Raw genomic sequence first — 17,071 nt, 5'->3', positions numbered from 1 at the left:
CTGTTCTACAGAGACAGGAACTGAGGCATGGACTTCTTGTGGTGTGGGATTTAAGTAAGAAGCACGCAGTAAATCAGCAGCAGAATCAGGATAGAATATAGGAGTCCCAGTTTGCCAACAATACAATAGCACTTTCTCACATGTATTTTTTATTTTGTTTTACAGATATGGTACTAACAGATTCTACTGTACATCTTACAACGGCTAATCTATGTTGTAGCTTTTCAGTATTAGGGCTATCCAGTAGGATACCCTTTGTATTCTTCAGGGACACGCATTTGGGACCAGATTTTAAAAAGTTCTCAGCACCCAACCTTTCCCATTGTTCTTAGCGGGTAAGGCATTCTCCACTGTCCTTGATGGATGGGGCATTTTTTGTTCTTGATGGGAGCTCCAGGGTGCTGAGCGCTTTAGAAATTCTGATTGTATCATGGTCAATGGAACTGGAGTAGGAGGGCCCATGTTCCCTGGAGAGACTATTATCGGACAAGACACATGCAGGCAGTTAAGGAGGAAGCAGGTCAGCCACATGGACAGAGCAGTGCATAGGGTTTAATAGAGTTCCTCTCGTTCAACTTAACCTGCATTCAGCTGCACTCTTTGCACAGGAAACATGGCAGCAGCATGAGAGCTGTGAGTTTTCTGAAGTGTAGAAGCTGGCAATGTGAAATTCCCGGGAGCCCTGGATTTTGCAGGCACAAACCTAGTCCAGCAATGGGCTGGGGGAAAGGAGGCAGTGGAGCTCTACACAGACCTGGCCAGGCAAGAGAAACTCAACAGCAGGAAAATAAAACTATTATTTTACCTTATTGTGGAACAAAGCAGAGAGAGCTGCACCACTGCCTCAAGCCTCGCGGTAATTCTAGGAGTCCTGTGGGCCTATTGCTCTCCAACTGAAGAGTGACTCAGGTTTTTCACTAGAGACCAATCTGAAGGTGAGAGGATAGACCCCTATGTTACTGCCTTGCGCATGTGGACTGCTATGTGCAATTTTGGGGACTTGACAGACTCTCTAATTTGGAACAGCATAGTCTGCAACACTTGGGATCACCAGCTGCTCCAGGAAGGTAATCTCCCCTTAGACAGGCGCTTAGATATGAGCATGTAGCAGAAACCTCATAGGGTGACCAGATGTCCCGATTTTATAGAGACAGTCCCAATTTTTGGGTCTTTTTCTTATATAGGCTCCTATTACCTCCCACTCCCATCCCAATTTTTCACATTTGCTGTCTGGTCACCCTAAAACCTCAAGATAAAGGATTGAAAGCTCTAAGAGGCATGATACCCTCAGAAGTCATGCGGTGAGACATCTGCAAATGAGAGCAGGTTGCCAGGGTTCTGTACCCATATCAAGATGCATTTACTCTGGGAGACAGCACGAATGAGTAAAGGAGAAGTGTCCTGCACTAGGACAGCATTGCAAGAAATGTGGCCAGTTGAACCATTTTAGCAGTGTGTGCAAGCGCAGAGGAAGGTCTCTGAAAGATTATCAGACTTATACAAGAGCAGGATGGCACATCAGACAGCGGTGATGGCATCATGTCTCTCTTTTTGAGACTCAGAGCATATCCACTTCAGGCTGTCAGGACAGGAAAGCAACAGAGAACAATACCTCTGTGCCTGCAACAATGTTAATGGGGAATGCCCATGTGTGATTTCAGAGGGATAGCAGGGTCTCCTGCAGTGTGATTCCTTGGGGTGATTTGGACTCGTACACCCCCATTTCAAAAAGCAGGTGCAATCTAATCATGTACAATGAGAATATAATGCAGCACACAGGAAAATGTGACCTCATAGTAACTAACTCAAAAAATAACAGATGGTACCAATTGAAGTTTGTGGTCATGGATGGTAAAAACCACAAACTCCTCACAGATAATTCAGCCATACAAGCCATGGATCTGATCGGGGTGCAGTGTCAGAATTTTATAGCTGCCGTGCAAGAAGTAAAAGGGGGAGTCCTGTGGACAATGGAGACCATTTTAAAGGCATATGGGGATGTTTTCAAAGGTGACTGATGTCGTGAAGGAAACCTGCACCTGTTAAGAGTAGAACCTGTGTGCTTACCACAGAAGGAAATTCCAATGGCACTGTGTAATCCAGCACCCAAAGAGCTAGAAAGACTGCAGAGCAGGGGTATCATAGCACCTGTAGAGACCAGTACAGCCTGGGGTAAGCAGCCTGCTGGTGGTAAAGAAATCATTAGGCAAATTACACATCTGTGTAGACCCAAAGCCATTGAACTGAACATTGAAAAGATGCCACTGCCCACAAATGATGCCATCCTGCCAGAACTTTCCAAAGCCAGAGTCTTTATGGTCTGTGATATGAGGAACGGGTTTTGGTACATTAGCCTGGATAAAGAGTACAGCATGCTGACAGGCATAGCAACACCAGAGGTGTTAAGAGAAAATTCACCCAAGTGTTGGAAGGACTGCCTGGAGTAAAACTAATTGCAGGTAATATCCTCATTGTAGGTGAAGGAAGCAATGAGACAGAAGCTGAATGAGACCATGACAGAAAACTATATAAGGCAGTGATGCAGGGACAAGAACATAAACCTTAACCCAGAAAAACTGTGACCCAAACCGTATGCGGTGACATTGGCTGGACATTTGCATACAGCAGAGGGACCGAAAGAAGATCGCAACAAGATCAAGGCAATCAGAGAGATGCCAGCTCCAGTGGATGTAAAAGGGTTATAGCACTTCATAGAAATGATACATTTTGTTCCCAAGTTCTGTCCACACCTGGCTGCAGTAGTGGAACCCATACATCCGCTCACAAGGCAGGAAGTTGAGTGGACTGGGCAGGCCTCTAACAGGAAGCATTTGATACACTGAAACAAATGATAATGGATGCACCAGTACTACCAGCCAAGTGAGCCACAGATACTCCACTGTGATGCAATGGAGAAAGAATCGTAGACTTTAAGGTCAGAAGGGACCATTATGATGATCTAGTCTGAGCTCCTGCACAATGCAGGCCACAGAATCTCACCCACCCACTCCTGTAACAAACATGTGTCTGAGCCATTGAAGTCCTCAAATCATGATTTAAAGACTTCAGGGTGCAGAGAATCTTCCAGCACGTGACCCATGCCCCATGCTGCAGAGGAAGGCAAAAAAAACCCCAGGGCCTCTGCCAATCTGCCCTGGAGGAAAAATTTTTCCTGACCCCAAATATGGCGATCAGCTAAACCCTGAGCATGTGGGCAAGATTCACCAGCCAGACACCCAGGAAAGAATTCTCTGTAGTAACGCAGATCCCACCCCATCTAACATCTCATCACAAGCCTCTGGGCATATTTACCACTAGTAGTCAAAGACAAATTAATTGCCAAAATTAGGCTATCCCATTAAACCATCCCCTCCATAAACTTACCAAGTTTAGTCTTGAAGCCAGATATGTCTTTTGCCCCCACTACTCCCTTTGGAAGGCTGTTCCAGAACTTCACTCCTCTGATGGTTAGAAACCTTCACCTAATTTCAAGTCTAAACTTCCTGATGGCCAGTTTATATCCATTTGTTCATGTGTCCACATTTGTACTGAGCAAATAATTCCTCTCCCTCCTGAGGATTATTCCTTTGATATATTATAGAGAGCAATCATATCTCCCCTCAGGCCTTCTTTTGGTAAAGCTTAACAAGTCAAGCTTTTTATTGCTTCATAGACAGGTTTCCATCCTCAGATCATTCCTAGTAGCCCTTCTCTGAACCCGTTCCAGTTTGAATCATGCTTCTTAACATGGGAACCAGAACTGCATGCAATATTCCAGAAGAGGTCTCACCAGTGCCTTGTATAATGGCCAGCTAAACACCTCCTTATCGCGACTAAATACCTCGCCTGATGGGCATCCAAGACTGCATTTAGCTTTTACGCCATATCACATTCTGCTCATATTAACCTGTGATCAACCAATACTCCGAGGTCCTTCTCCCCTCGGTTACTTCCAATCTGATGTCTCCCACCATAGTTCTTGTTGTAATCCCTAAATGCATTGACTGCACTTTTCATATTAAATTTTATCCATTACGTATTACTCCAGTGTTACAAGGTCATCCAGATCCCATGTATGAATCCGGGTCCTTGTCTGTATTGGCCAACACTTCCCATTTCTGTCATCTGCAAACTTTATTAGCACCTTCCCACTTTTTGTGCAAGGTCAATAATAAAAAGATTAAATAAGATTGGTCCCAAACCGATCCCTGAGGAACTCCACTAGTAACCTCCCTCCAGCCTGACAATTCACCTTTCAGTACAACCTGTTGTAGTCTCCCCTTTAATCAGTTCCTTAGGCCTTGGCTACACTGGCACTTTACAGCGCTGCAACTTTCTTGCTCAGGGATGTGAAAAAAACACCCCCGAGTACTGCAAGATACAGCGCTGTAAAGCGCCAGTGTAAACAGTGCCGCAGCGCTCCCAACACTGCAAGCTAAACCACATGAGGATGTGGAGTACGTGCAGCGCTGGAAGAGCTCTCTCCCAGCACTGGCGCTGCGACCACACTTGCACTTCAAAGCGCTGCCGCAGCAGCGCTTTGAAGTTTCAAGTGTAGCCATGCCCTTATCCACCTATCAATTGGATTGAGTGTAGTTAATTCACAGAAGCAGCTGATTGGTAATGCTAGCAGAGGCTTGTCAGAGACTGAGCAGGGGTACACCCAAATAGAAAAAGCTTTTAGATTGGAGCGATTCTATCATACACTTGTGGCCACCCACTAATAGTGCAATCAGAGCACAAATCCCTAGAGATCTAATGCAAAGACCTTTTTTTTGTAGTGCTCCAAAGAGATTACAACACATGTTCATCTGCCTCCAGAGCTACCAGGTAGCGATCAGATATTGTCCAGGACAATGACTGGTGTTAGCTGACACCCTGGGCAGGGAATATACATACCCAGCATCAGCAAATTGGGGGAAGGGTGTCAGGGCATTGAATCCGTTAACATGCTGTACTCTTTCAGTTCCAACAGTGAAGTTCAGGGAACAGAAGAGGCTATGGAAAGGGACGTTGAGGGTATGGCTACATTGGCACTTTACAGCACTGCAACTTTCGCGCTCAGGGGTGTGAAAAAACACCCCCCTGAGCACTGCAAGATACAGCGCTGTAAAGCCTCAGTGTAATCAGGGCGGCAGCGCTGGGAGCGCGGCTCCCAGCGCTGCATGCTACACCCGTAGAGGATGTGGTTTATGTGCAGTGCTGGGAGAGCTCTCACCACACTCACACTTCAAAGCGCTGCCGCGGCAGTGCTTTGAAATTCCAAGTGTAGCCATACCCTCAGTTACAGGCAGACAAGAGGCTGATACTAGCAGGGTACCAGAAGTCAAAAACCAAGTATTGGTAGGAACAGAAACACACTCGGCTCATTTTAATCTGAAAAGATGGAATCATATGTTGAGGATAGAAAGCTGTTGTCCCCACCACATTACATAGGGGTGTCATGCAAAAAAAACCATGCCTCACATCTGGGCATTGACAGCTGTCTGAGATGGGCTCCGTAGTGTGTATACTGGCTGGGAATGAATACACAACTCCACTCCTTGATAAAAGGGTGTGACACCCATCAATCATGTGATAACTGCCAGCGCAAAGAGACTTACCACATAAGCTGCCTGCCCAACTATGACAAAAGATGGGAGTGGACTTATTTACCTTAATGGAAAGCATTTGATTACTGTGCACTACTATTCTGATTTCTGGGAGGTCGATGCCCTACCTGATACAAGAAACAAGTCAGTGATTGGCCAACTGAAGCCCCACTTGTGAGATATGGCATTCCGGACACTGTATTCACTGACAATGGATGCTAATTTGCCATGGAAAAATTCAGGCTTGACCTAGGAGTTTGACCTTCTCCCCATCATGGCCAAAGAGTAATGTTAAGGTGGACTCAGCTGTGAAAACAACTAAGAGACTTTTGTTTCTAAAACAACTAAGAGACTGTTATACCTGGCTGTTTCCTCTGGGTCAGATTGCTTGCTAGCATTTTTGGCACACAGGAATACCCCGTCAAAGGGATGCCAGAATAGCTCAGCAAAGGCACTGATGGGACAAAGGACCGCAACCCCACTATCAATGAGGGGAGACCTGTTGCAGCCAGAAATATGGAGATATCACTAAGGCTTTGTCTACACTTACAGTTTTGCAGCGCTGGCCGTTACAGCTGTGGTCGTACAGCTGTGTACGGCCAGCGCTGCAGTGTGTCCACACTGACAGCGACCAGCACTGCAGTGTGTCCACACTTGCACCAGTTGCAGCGCTGTTGTGAGTGGTGCATTGTGGGCAGCTATCCCACAGAGCACCTCGTCCCATTTTGTCGCTGTGGGTTGTGGGAAGGGGACGAAAGGGTGCGGGTCATTCCGCTTCTGTTCCAACGACCCGTGATGCCTGGGAATCGGACCCCATGCCTAAGAGGGCCCCCCACCTTAGGCATTTTTAAAAAAAAAAAAAAAAAAAAAAAACTTACCCCGTCCCCAGCTGCGGTCTGCTCCATGTCGGCTCCTTGAGTGAGGCGCCGGCGGGAAGCGCGGCATGGCCGGCTCTCCCAGCTAGAGCTCCAGCCGGGCGGCGGGGCTTGCGGGCTCCGGCCAGGGCTCCAGCCATGAGAGTGGGGCGGTGGGCTTTGCTGCGCTCCGGCCAGAGCACGGCAAGCCCCGCGACCACCGGCTGGAGCTCCGGCCAGAGCACGGCAAGCCCGCGACCCGGCTGGAGCTCCGGCCAGAGACGGCAAGCCCCGCACCCGGCTGGAGCTCTGGCCCTTTAAATAGCCCCTGGGCCCTGGGCAGTGAGGGGGGATTAAAAAGTCCTGGGGCTCCAGCTGCCTCTGCCACCCCGGTCCTTCAAATAGCCGCTGTGAGCCCCGCCTCCCTCTTGCATTCCCCAGCGCTCCGCGGCTATTAAAAGGTCCCCGGAGTAGAAGGGAGTTTGGGGGCTACTTAAAGGGCTGGGGTCCAGTTGCCTCTGCTGCACCCATGACCTGCCCACAGTCCAGCCCCCCTCTGCCTGCAGCCAGCTCTGCACCCCGTGCCCACAGCCACCTCTGCCAAACACCCTGTCCTGTCTCAGCCAACCCCTGCCACACACCCCTGCCCAAAGCCAGCCAGCCCCACAAACTGCTGCCCGCACCAGCTCTGCACACTCTGCCGCCAGCGCCGCACCCCCTGCCTTTTTCCAGTCAACCCCTGCTGCACCCCACTGCTGAAGCCAGCCCGCCCCACCCCTTGTCTCCACAGCCCCAACATCCCTTGCCTGCCTGCAGCCAGACCTACCTCCAGTCAGCCCCTGCCCTGCCTTCAGCCAGCCATGTCCACTGCTGCCCTGCAGTTTCCAGGGCATTAACCCTGCAGGGAGCAGCTGGAACCAACACATTGCACACCCCCAGGAGTGGCGGGGACCCACACATGTGAAACAGCAGTCATAATAACCATCAACAGCATATTGATGGCAATGTATATAATTTTTTATTCATATAGTTATGGAAAGTAAAATAATACATGAAGAAATGAAGAGGCTTTTTCCCCACTTTTTTAAGTCATCCTGCCGATCTGTGCTTCTCTGGTAGTCAATTTCTTGCAACTTTTTATTTCTGTGGAATACAGATTCCTAACTGCTTTTCACCATCTCTTCTTAGTCTTCTTGGTTTTTTTCTTAAGCTTTGCTGTCTTTCAGAAGTCTGCACTGATGGAGCAGTATCAGGTCACTTTAAAAACAAACAGATAAACTGTTAATACAGAGCCTTGCATTGTTTTAAAGAGCTTTTGTAGCATCATTTACACATTCTGAGCATAGCACAGAGAGGCTGCAGCTGCAGATAGAGATGGCGAGTTCCCCCACGCGGCTCACAGTGGAAGGGGGGGCTTGCTATGTGGCTCACCTGGGAAGGGGTGGGTGGGGGTTGCTTCACTCTGGAAGCCATGGCGTTTCTGTGGCTTGTGGAAAGCAAAAGACAGCTACAGGGAAATAACACTGAAACCCTACACCCACATTGCCAACAGCAACTACTCTCAGAGCCATCTTGCACACACAGTCACCTGGGAAGGGGTGGGGGTGGGGGTTGCTTCACTCTGGAAGCCATGGGGTTTCTGTGACTTGTGGAAAGCAAAGAGCGCTACAGGGAATAACACTGAACCTACACCCACATCTGCCACAGCAGCTACTCTCAGAGCCATCTTGCATCACGCCAAGCTGCACCTGGAAGGGTGTGGGGGTGGGGTTGCTCACTCTGGAAGCCCATGGGTTTCTGTGGCCTTTGTGAAAGCGAAGAGCAGCTATAGGGAAATCAATGGGTTATCCCACTCTAGGCATGCTTGCAGGCAGCCATGCCCCTGGCTCCAAAACATTTGCATCCTTTATAATAAAAGCTTCTTACCAGGAACAGGCTCCTCTGCTGGTTCCTCACTACCAAGTCCCAGCAGCTGCGACTGGCTAGCTCTTCCTAGTGGAAAATAGCTCCTGCTACATGACTCTGGGAGTCTCCAAACACCTCAGTAGCTCCCTCTCCGGGTTCCTCTACAACCTCCCTCCTCTCAGGCTCTGAGCCCAGGGCAGTGGAGTGCGAAGTGATGACCAGAGAGGCTGAAGAGGAGCTGGGATAAGTCCATACCCTGGAGGCCATAAAACCAAAAGCTGGTGAGTGTCCACACCTGATACCAGCGCTTGTGGCATCCCCGCGCGGTCTCGCTACACCGGAAGCGAACCCAGGTTACAGCCGCGCTGCAAACAGGGATTGCAGCGCTGGCTGAGCTTGTAAGGTGTAGACACCTGCTAAGTTGCAGCGCTGTAACCCCCTCACCAGCGCTGCAACTTGCAAGTGTAGACAAGGCCTAAGAGGAGAAGGCCAGTAATCAGAGACAGCAGGCACTAGAGTATGACAGGTCAGCTAAGGACCTACTGGCCCTGGAGACAGGCATTCCTGTGAGGATCCACCCATTAGAGAGACACCAGAAGGAGTGAACTAAAGGAGTTGTGAGACAGAGAACCATTCGGAGGCCGACCCCACTGAGAGGGAGGCGACTCCATAGAGAGAGAGTTTGCTAGACTTACAGACAGGTGACAGGGATACAGAGATAGGTCAATCCCAGTGTGGTCACCTGTTGAACTGGAGTCAGAGGGCCCATGTTCCCTGTGGGGCTGTTATGGAGAAGACATGAGGGAAACCAGGAATGTGGGGAATTAGTCTGGAAGCAACTCAGCTACCTGGACAGAACAGTGCACAGGATTTAATAAAGTTCCACTTATTCACCTTAACTTGCATTCCCCTTCACTCTTAACAGATGAAAAAGACTGATCACTTACTGAGGTTTCTATATCAGAACTGCTGAATGTTGAAAATCTGGCGCTTGGCTTTATGTTGGCAACACCTGGTTTTTGCTTATGGCAATGAGCTAAAGTGCACTGGTAAAAGTGATTTTTACCCCTCTTGCCCATTTTACTGTTTGGAAGAAGAATGAAGTTGGGTTAGAAAACTGAGGAGGGAAAAGGGACATATGCAGAGTAAGAGGATAAGAGGGCTGAATACATGAGAATTGAAGATGTGTAGGGATGTTCACATGGAGGCACCAGTGAGGAAGGAAGAACACTGAGAGTTGCAGAAAGGAAAGGGAGATGGAGAAATAAGTGAGGAGAAAAGCGGGATGGAAAGTTTGGGGGCAGAGTCCTGGAGGAAGGGTGAGAATGGAGAGCAAAGGGGAAGGGAGATCAAGAGGGATCATAGGGATAGGGAAACAAACAGGCTCTGCGGGGTGGGGAGAGGACCAGCATAGGAGAGTGACAGTTTTTGAAATTGTGTATCCACCTGCATGCATGTCACATCCATCTAAAAAGTTTGGGTTAATGATGCCTTCGCATGAATCCATCACTGTCTCCATTCTGTTGACCTTGGCCATCTCTAGCTAAGGACTGGAAGTCAAAGGTCATGCCCTCACCTCCTGCAGACTGGCTAGGAAAGATACTGGCATCAAATAGGCCAAACTTCAAATGTACACGAGACTATCTAATCTATTTATGCTTTTCATGTGGCATCTGCATTTCAAGCAGTGTTCAAGAGATTAGAAAACACATGGTAAATCAGGCAGAAGAGTTTTTATGCACAGTTATCACCTGTCTCTCTCTGGATGTTGTGCCTCATTTGCTGCTTGGCCTTGATCTATCTGGCTGACCCATAAGTGAATGTAATATTGCATGAGAATATACAGAATAGCTGTAAAATATTGATGAAATTCAGCCCTAAAGCAAATAGATTCAAATGCCTGCAAAAGTCAGTTGAATTGCATCTGTTTGCACAAGGTCTGAATTTGGCCTTGGATGAGTTTGTGCCTAAGTTTCTCATAATTCACTGGGTAAATCAAGCAGTGGTACAGCCCAAAGTCTTGTGACTTTCTTCACATACATGCTGGATAATGATGCACAAGAAGACAGCCAGCCATACTTGCTTTTATTATTACAGCTGTTGGTTTCATTTTCCTTCCTTTCCCTCATGCTCTCAATAGGAAGTGCCCCCACCCTGTTTTATGCTGATGATTGTCCTTGGAATGCAAGTAAAGATGGGAGCAAGAAACTACAGTAGAGAAAACAGGAAATGTGTATTGGATACAAAGATCTGGGTCTGTGGCTGCTAATTAAATTGTGATAAAAAGGAAAGGTGTTTAACAGTAAACATTTCCTCTTCCTCAGAACATCCCGTGAATTCTCTTCCTAAAGGGAATGTCCTACTGGAAAGGGACAGCTTGTAAAGATTTGAGTTATTTTAGTAACAAAAACAAATCATCAAGGTGGACTCCCTGTTTCCCTGTAGGATGGTATCATTGCTGGAGCCATGAGGGCTGGACTAGGGAGAATAGCTTATGTAACATAAATGATAAAAGGTGGCGGGCTTCTTAGCTGTGTGCAACTTGTTTGTAACTTCACCTATAATATTCAGGATGGTTACAAAACAGAGCTAGTGGTTTGGCAGCCATGCAGCCACCCTGAACTTAAGTGTTACCTTGGCATCCTGGATGAATGCCCTGCAAAACAGAGGCCCTCGGATAAAGGAGGGGAAGGGAGAGGGGAAGGTATTCTGTCTTATAAGATCCCTTTTACATTTGGAGGCGCTGCACTCGAAACATCAAAGTGATGCTGTGATAAAGAGCTGGACTCATTTTCTGACTTAAAATAACCTGTATGTTTTCTTCCAGGTGACATCTGTGCTAATGCCACTTAATAAAGAAACTGCAAGTTTCCTCTCCAGAAAGAATCTGGGGTGTGAAAAGTGAAGTAGGCTTGATGCACTCGCAGATTTTGTACCTGTATAATTATTTCATTGAGAGGTGTGATATTTTTTGCCAAAATAGTTATACAGGCACAACCCCTAGTGTGCATGCTGCTACATAAGCGTAAAGGTGCCTTACACGGGTATAGCGTATTCCCTTAAAATTACAGAAAGAAGCTATATCGGTATAACTACATCCACACTAGGGGGCTGTACCGCTGTAACTATGCAATAGTGTTAAAGCAGTGAAAAAGCTGTGTGTAGACCAGATCTTAGAATACTTGGGGGTCTGGTCTAACAAAGGTGTTTACCCAAACATTCATAGAGGCAATGGGAATCCTTTGAGAGGGTAATTGTTTTATGGTTGCATTGTGCGTTAGGGTACTTCTATACACACCCTTAGTGGCACAATATAGCTCCTCCAGACCTGTGAGACTCTAGCCCAGGGTCTATATAACCCATTCTAGCTCAGCTTTCCACAGCACGCAACTAGACAAAAGGCAACTTAAAAGCTTTGCTATCCTGCTCTTTAGTACTTAAAGAGCATGGGGGAAATCCTGCTCCCACTGAAGTCCATGGCAAAAATCCCATTGGCTCCAGTGGGGCCAGATTCACCCCACTTGTTTTAACTGCAGATAAGGAGGAGTAGGGCTCAGGAAGGAAGTTATTCACAGCTTTGCACAATTGGCCAGGTCATTCTCCTGAAAGGAGCTGCCTGCCCTTGAAGCATCTGGTGTTGCCCACTTCTGGGAGGCAGGAACCTCAGCTTGCTGGCTAAGTGGCCTGATCTAGATGGGGAAGGGCTAAGTTTCTCTGTGTGGATTTAGGGCAAAGTTGTGACAATAAGTTGCCATTTAAAGAATGCACATTAGGAACTTCATCTGCACCGATGAACATAAAGGGAAATTAGACAGGGGCATAAAGGGGAAGTCTAACCGGAAATGAACAAAAAAAGATTGATTTCATTCTGCCTCACAAACCATATTTTATCCATCAGATTTGTACTGATACAGTTACTAGTCTTCTGCATCAGAAAGGCTGACTTGAAAAGCCAGAGACCTCTCAACCTGCTGTTTACAGACTATACACTTTTCAAAAATCTAAAGATACCTGAGCATTTAAATCAAACAAGGAAACAGGCTGTCAAGCAGGATTATTCAGAATAGAGCGGCTCATAAGTTAACCGTGATAGAAAATGAATGAATGGAACTCGCCACTTTTATATACGACAGTCACTGAGAGATTGGGCCCCTTTGTGACTAGTGTTGTACAAACACAAAGGAAGGGAGAGTCCATGGCCCAAAGAGATTAATTTATCAATAGATGACAGAGACAGAATGGTAGAGACAAAGTATCCTTAGCCCCATTTTCAGATATAGAGAGGTTAAATGACTTGCCCAAGGACACAATGAGTCTGTGATAGAGCCAGGAACTGAGCCCAGGTCTTCTGAGTCCCAGTCCAGGACGTTGACCACAAGACCATCCTTCCTGTCTGTGATATAATCATAGCCATTGTAGTCAAAATTTAGCCTAAAAATAACCTAAGACTCTACAAAGAGTTTTATCCATTCCTCTTTACCCAAGAGAAGTTCTGTCATGCTGGGATGGGGAAGAAAGTAGGGGGTTCCCACAGCTTCCCCGCATCGCTTCCAGAGAAAATTGGCATGTTGGCAGGTGATACTCCAAGAAGGATCATGATAGCATAGCTACTTTTGAGCCCCACATTTCTGTTTTCCTCAGAATGCACTGCAGACAAGCAAACAACTTTGGCTGATTTATCGCATCTTTGCTCATGTAGCGCTCCCACATGACATCTGATGTGATGACCATGTGCCTCAAATTCTGACTAAGAGCACGTAGGTAAGATTTCTAGAAGCCTTACTTCAGTGCCAGGATTCAGTCCAAGATTGCTATTGATAGTGATGACTCTGGTGAGTAAAAGGAAAATGATTATTCTTACAGTCTTTCTCATCAGCCTGTTGTCTTGTGTTGAGAATTATGAAATAAGTATCCTCTCACATATATTTCTCCTGCTAAATCAGGGTGCTGTCTATGGGTTGTAGGACTTAGTGTTATTCAGAAAGGTCATCTCTGGCCAGGTCTACCCTGCAAACTCGGGGTGTGATTCCCAGCTAGGGTATGTATCCGTATGCTAGTTCTTATCGAGCTAGTGCGAGTATAAATAGCAGTGTAGCCGGTGTGGCATGGGCAGCGGCCATGGCCACACAGCTCAGCTATGCCTACTTTAAACCCTCCCGAAACCAAGCAGTATGTAATCGGCGTGGCTGCTGCCGCCTATGCCACCGTGGCTACAGTACTGTTCATGCTACTATTTAAACTCACGGTAGCTGGACATAAAATCTTTTTATATGAGATGAAAACAGTCTTCCCCCACACCCCAGCTAACTCTAAAGCATCAAAATGCTTTGTAGTGCAGATAAAATCCCATTCAAAGTGAAACTGCTTGCCTTACTGGAATTTTCCTTATCAATTGTGTAGAATCTAGGTGAGAAATACACACATGAGCTGCTTAGCAGCTACCTGGAAAAAGCCATCTGCTGGTAATTTGTAAATGCCAAAGGCAGGCTGGAATTCCCCAGCTTCAGGGTGGTCAATATGGGAAATTTCTCAGTTTCCCAAGAAATGGTGTTTCTTTCCTTTGCACTCTGACACACCCAGCACTGCCGTGTGAAGAGCGTATGGCATTACTCATCCTTAGATCGTTACCTCACCGTATTCTTTCAAAGGACCCTAGGTAAATGTCGAAAGACATTTACATACTAGGAACAAAATGAAGGAACATTGATATACGAACCAGTCACTGGTACAGCTAAACAAAGGAGTCCTTTGGGAATGTATATAAGGTAGGATTTTAAAAAAGCACTCCGTGTTGGCCTAACTCTGCTCCTGTTAAAGTCAATGGGAGTCTTACTATTGCTTATCTCATGTGAATATGTGTAGAATGTGTGTGTGGGAACGGCGAAGATAGAATGCGGATCCTCCTGTTCCTGGCCTGTGGTTTAATCTACAGGATCATAGAACTTTGCTTGAGGAGGAAGGGCCACCAGTGTCACATCTTTTGACTGAAGTGGCTGGCCCAGTATTCTGTATGAAGAGAGGGTACTGGACTTAGATGGGTGTTGCATCTGACCCACTCAAGCAATTCCTATTTCCTATGTGGAATTCCCCTCCCCCCCATCTAATTTTTGCAAGCCCTGTTTTTGTTACTTCATGGTAGGATTTTCCAGAGTGCTCAATATTGGCCTAACTCTGCCTCCTTTGAAATCAGTGGTCAAACTCCTGACTTTGATGGGAGCAGAGTTAAGCTGATGCAGAGCATTTTTTTTTGAAGTCCAATCTTGAAACCTTTAGGTATTGTATCAACAAAAATATAATACACCAAATGTCACTTTGAACGGTTTTATTTTAATTTGATTTTCAGTAAGAATTGTTAGCGAAAAGAAGTCGGCTTTCAGAGTTACAGCTGAAAACACATTGCCAACAGATCATGGCTGGGTGAGTGGCCAGCTGTGCCTACTGTTATGGATCAGATTATTCTAATCATTAACAAACAAAAAAATGTACAGGCCTGATTCTCATTGACATTAAACCCCTTTGCACCACTCTAGCAACATATGCCCACTTTAAGGCTCCTTTGCACTGCTAGATTGGCATAGAGGGACTGTACTGTAAGTGAGAATAAAGCCCTACATGATACATCTGCAAACTGTGCACACAGCTCCCTTATGCAAAAAAAAGCTCATTTTACTTCTACCCTTTCCTCCCGCCTTCCCCTCCCAGTTTAGTTTGCCTTGAGTTAAGATTGCAAGCTTCTGGGGCAGGAACCAGGAACTGCCTTTCACTGCCTGTCTGTCAAACGCCTAGCAGGATGGGACCTCACCCTCTAAGTCAGTGATTCTCAAACTTTTGTACTGGTGACCCCCTTTACACAGCAAGCCTCTGGGTGCGACCCCCTCCTTATAAATTAAAAACACTTTTTTATATATTTAACACTATTATAAATGCTGGAGGCAAAGCAGGATTTGGGGTGGAGGCTGACAGCTCGCAATCCCCCATGTAATAACCTCATGACCTCCTGAGGGGTCCCAACCCCTAGTCTGAGAACCCCTACTCTAGGTGCTGTTGTTATACAAATTAATTGTAATAATTAGGTGTAAACATATGCAGTAAGATAGCACAATTTAGCAGGATCAGATTTGACAAAGGTCAAATAAGCATATGAAGGACAAGAAAAAAGAGGGGCATAGAACTGGCCTTTGTACCCCCTTTCCCCCCCCCCCCCAGTACTGGTAACATAGGGCCAAAAGTACGGGGGAGAGCACCTTTCTAATGAGTGATGCATTAGTCATGCTTCAGGTGCATTGCTGGGAGCTCCAAGTGTGAGCATGCTTGCCCTGACTGCCTGGGAGGGACAATTCCTCACAGAGCTGCCCCCTCTGTGCAACGCAGCTTTGCACAGCCCTAAATATGGGCCTAGTTGCACAGTCTGCCCCTTAATGGCATTGGAGTTACTACTCTGCACAAGTATTCCCTTGAAAGCGTACCTTAAACTGACTAGTCATTTCCCACTAAGGAGAGCTGATTTACACTGAGTAAGCAACAGGAACCTATCCAGAGCTAAAGCCCTGGAGGGTTGTGCTCATCTACCTCTTCCTAGCTGCAGAGATGCTGGCATTTAATGAAACAGACAAAATGAGTTTCAAAGCCCCCTGAGTGCTTTAAGAAGTTACTAAGTGTCAGCATGGACTTTCAACTCTTTGATTTTGGTAACAATGTTTAAAATGACTTCTGGCATGTGTCATTCTGTCTGAAAGAGCTCTGTAACTCTGACATGGAGAGCTGAAACATAATGTGTTTTTTAATTGTCCTTTAAGGGATGGGGGAGCTGGAAACTCTTCTATAAATGTTGTTTGTTGTTTCCACAGTGGTGGTTGACTGAAAGACGATTTAGGGCAGCACAGAACTCTAAAACAGAAAGCAGGAAGGGCTGGAGCAGCTGACGTGTGGTTAGTATTTTTCCACAATATCAATGTGTTCCAACGGTTCTTCAATAAACTTTAGCTCACTTTGTCAATCATTTAGTTTTATTAGTAGCCAAAGGTTACTACTGGGCATTTCTTGTGTGCAGAGCACAGAGAATACATTGCAAAAGACAATTGCAGTGCATTCCTGAGGGCACTGCAGTGCAGTTTAAATGATCTTTCACAAAAAACACATTTATAGCAAGATTTCAGAATATACCTGCACCCTCAACACTGAAAGGACAAGAGAGAGACTTAAGGTGTAAAATTTACTTCTGGAGTTTGAATAGCCCCAGGTTTGCAACTGTGGTTTGTCCCATTATAAAGGTGGCAAATTTGGAGCTGGGTCCAGATTTCAAACATACCCCAAACTTGGTGGTGTTTGGATCTAAGGTTTGGGTGGAAGCCCATCTTGGTAATAGACAGGATACAATGTGACCTTGCTGAAATATATGCTTGGTGTGTAAACCAAGTCAGTCAGGAATACCCCTCCATGGACTGGCTCCCTAAGGGAGGAAATATCTGCTTTTTACGATCTGACGGATAACTAAGTGGTTTGCGCATTGGCCTCCTAAACCCAGAGCTGTGAGTTCAGTGCTTGAGGGGCCATTTAGGGATCCAGGGCAGAAATCTGTCTGGAGACTGGTCCTGTTTTGAGCAGGGGGTTGGACTAGGTGACCTCCTGAGGTCCCTTCCAACCCTGATATTCTATGGTTCTATGAACCTGCTCTCCAGATCTTCAACACTACAATGGATGGAATAAATTCCAGCCAGCCAT

General features: G+C 46.4%; 1 protein-coding gene across 1 annotated transcript in view; it reads left to right on the top strand.

Annotated features, from left to right (window-relative positions):
* The window catches only part of RASGEF1B (RasGEF domain family member 1B), a 370,888-nt gene that overhangs the window by 254,855 nt on the left and 98,962 nt on the right, over positions 1-17,071 (top strand). The window lies entirely within an intron of this gene.

Source organism: Chelonoidis abingdonii, chromosome 5 (genome assembly GCF_003597395.2).
Source record: "Chelonoidis abingdonii isolate Lonesome George chromosome 5, CheloAbing_2.0, whole genome shotgun sequence".
NCBI lineage: Eukaryota > Metazoa > Chordata > Testudines > Testudinidae > Chelonoidis > Chelonoidis abingdonii.
Note: the sequence above shows the minus strand (reverse complement) of the source record. Positions and strands in the feature narration are given on the sequence as shown.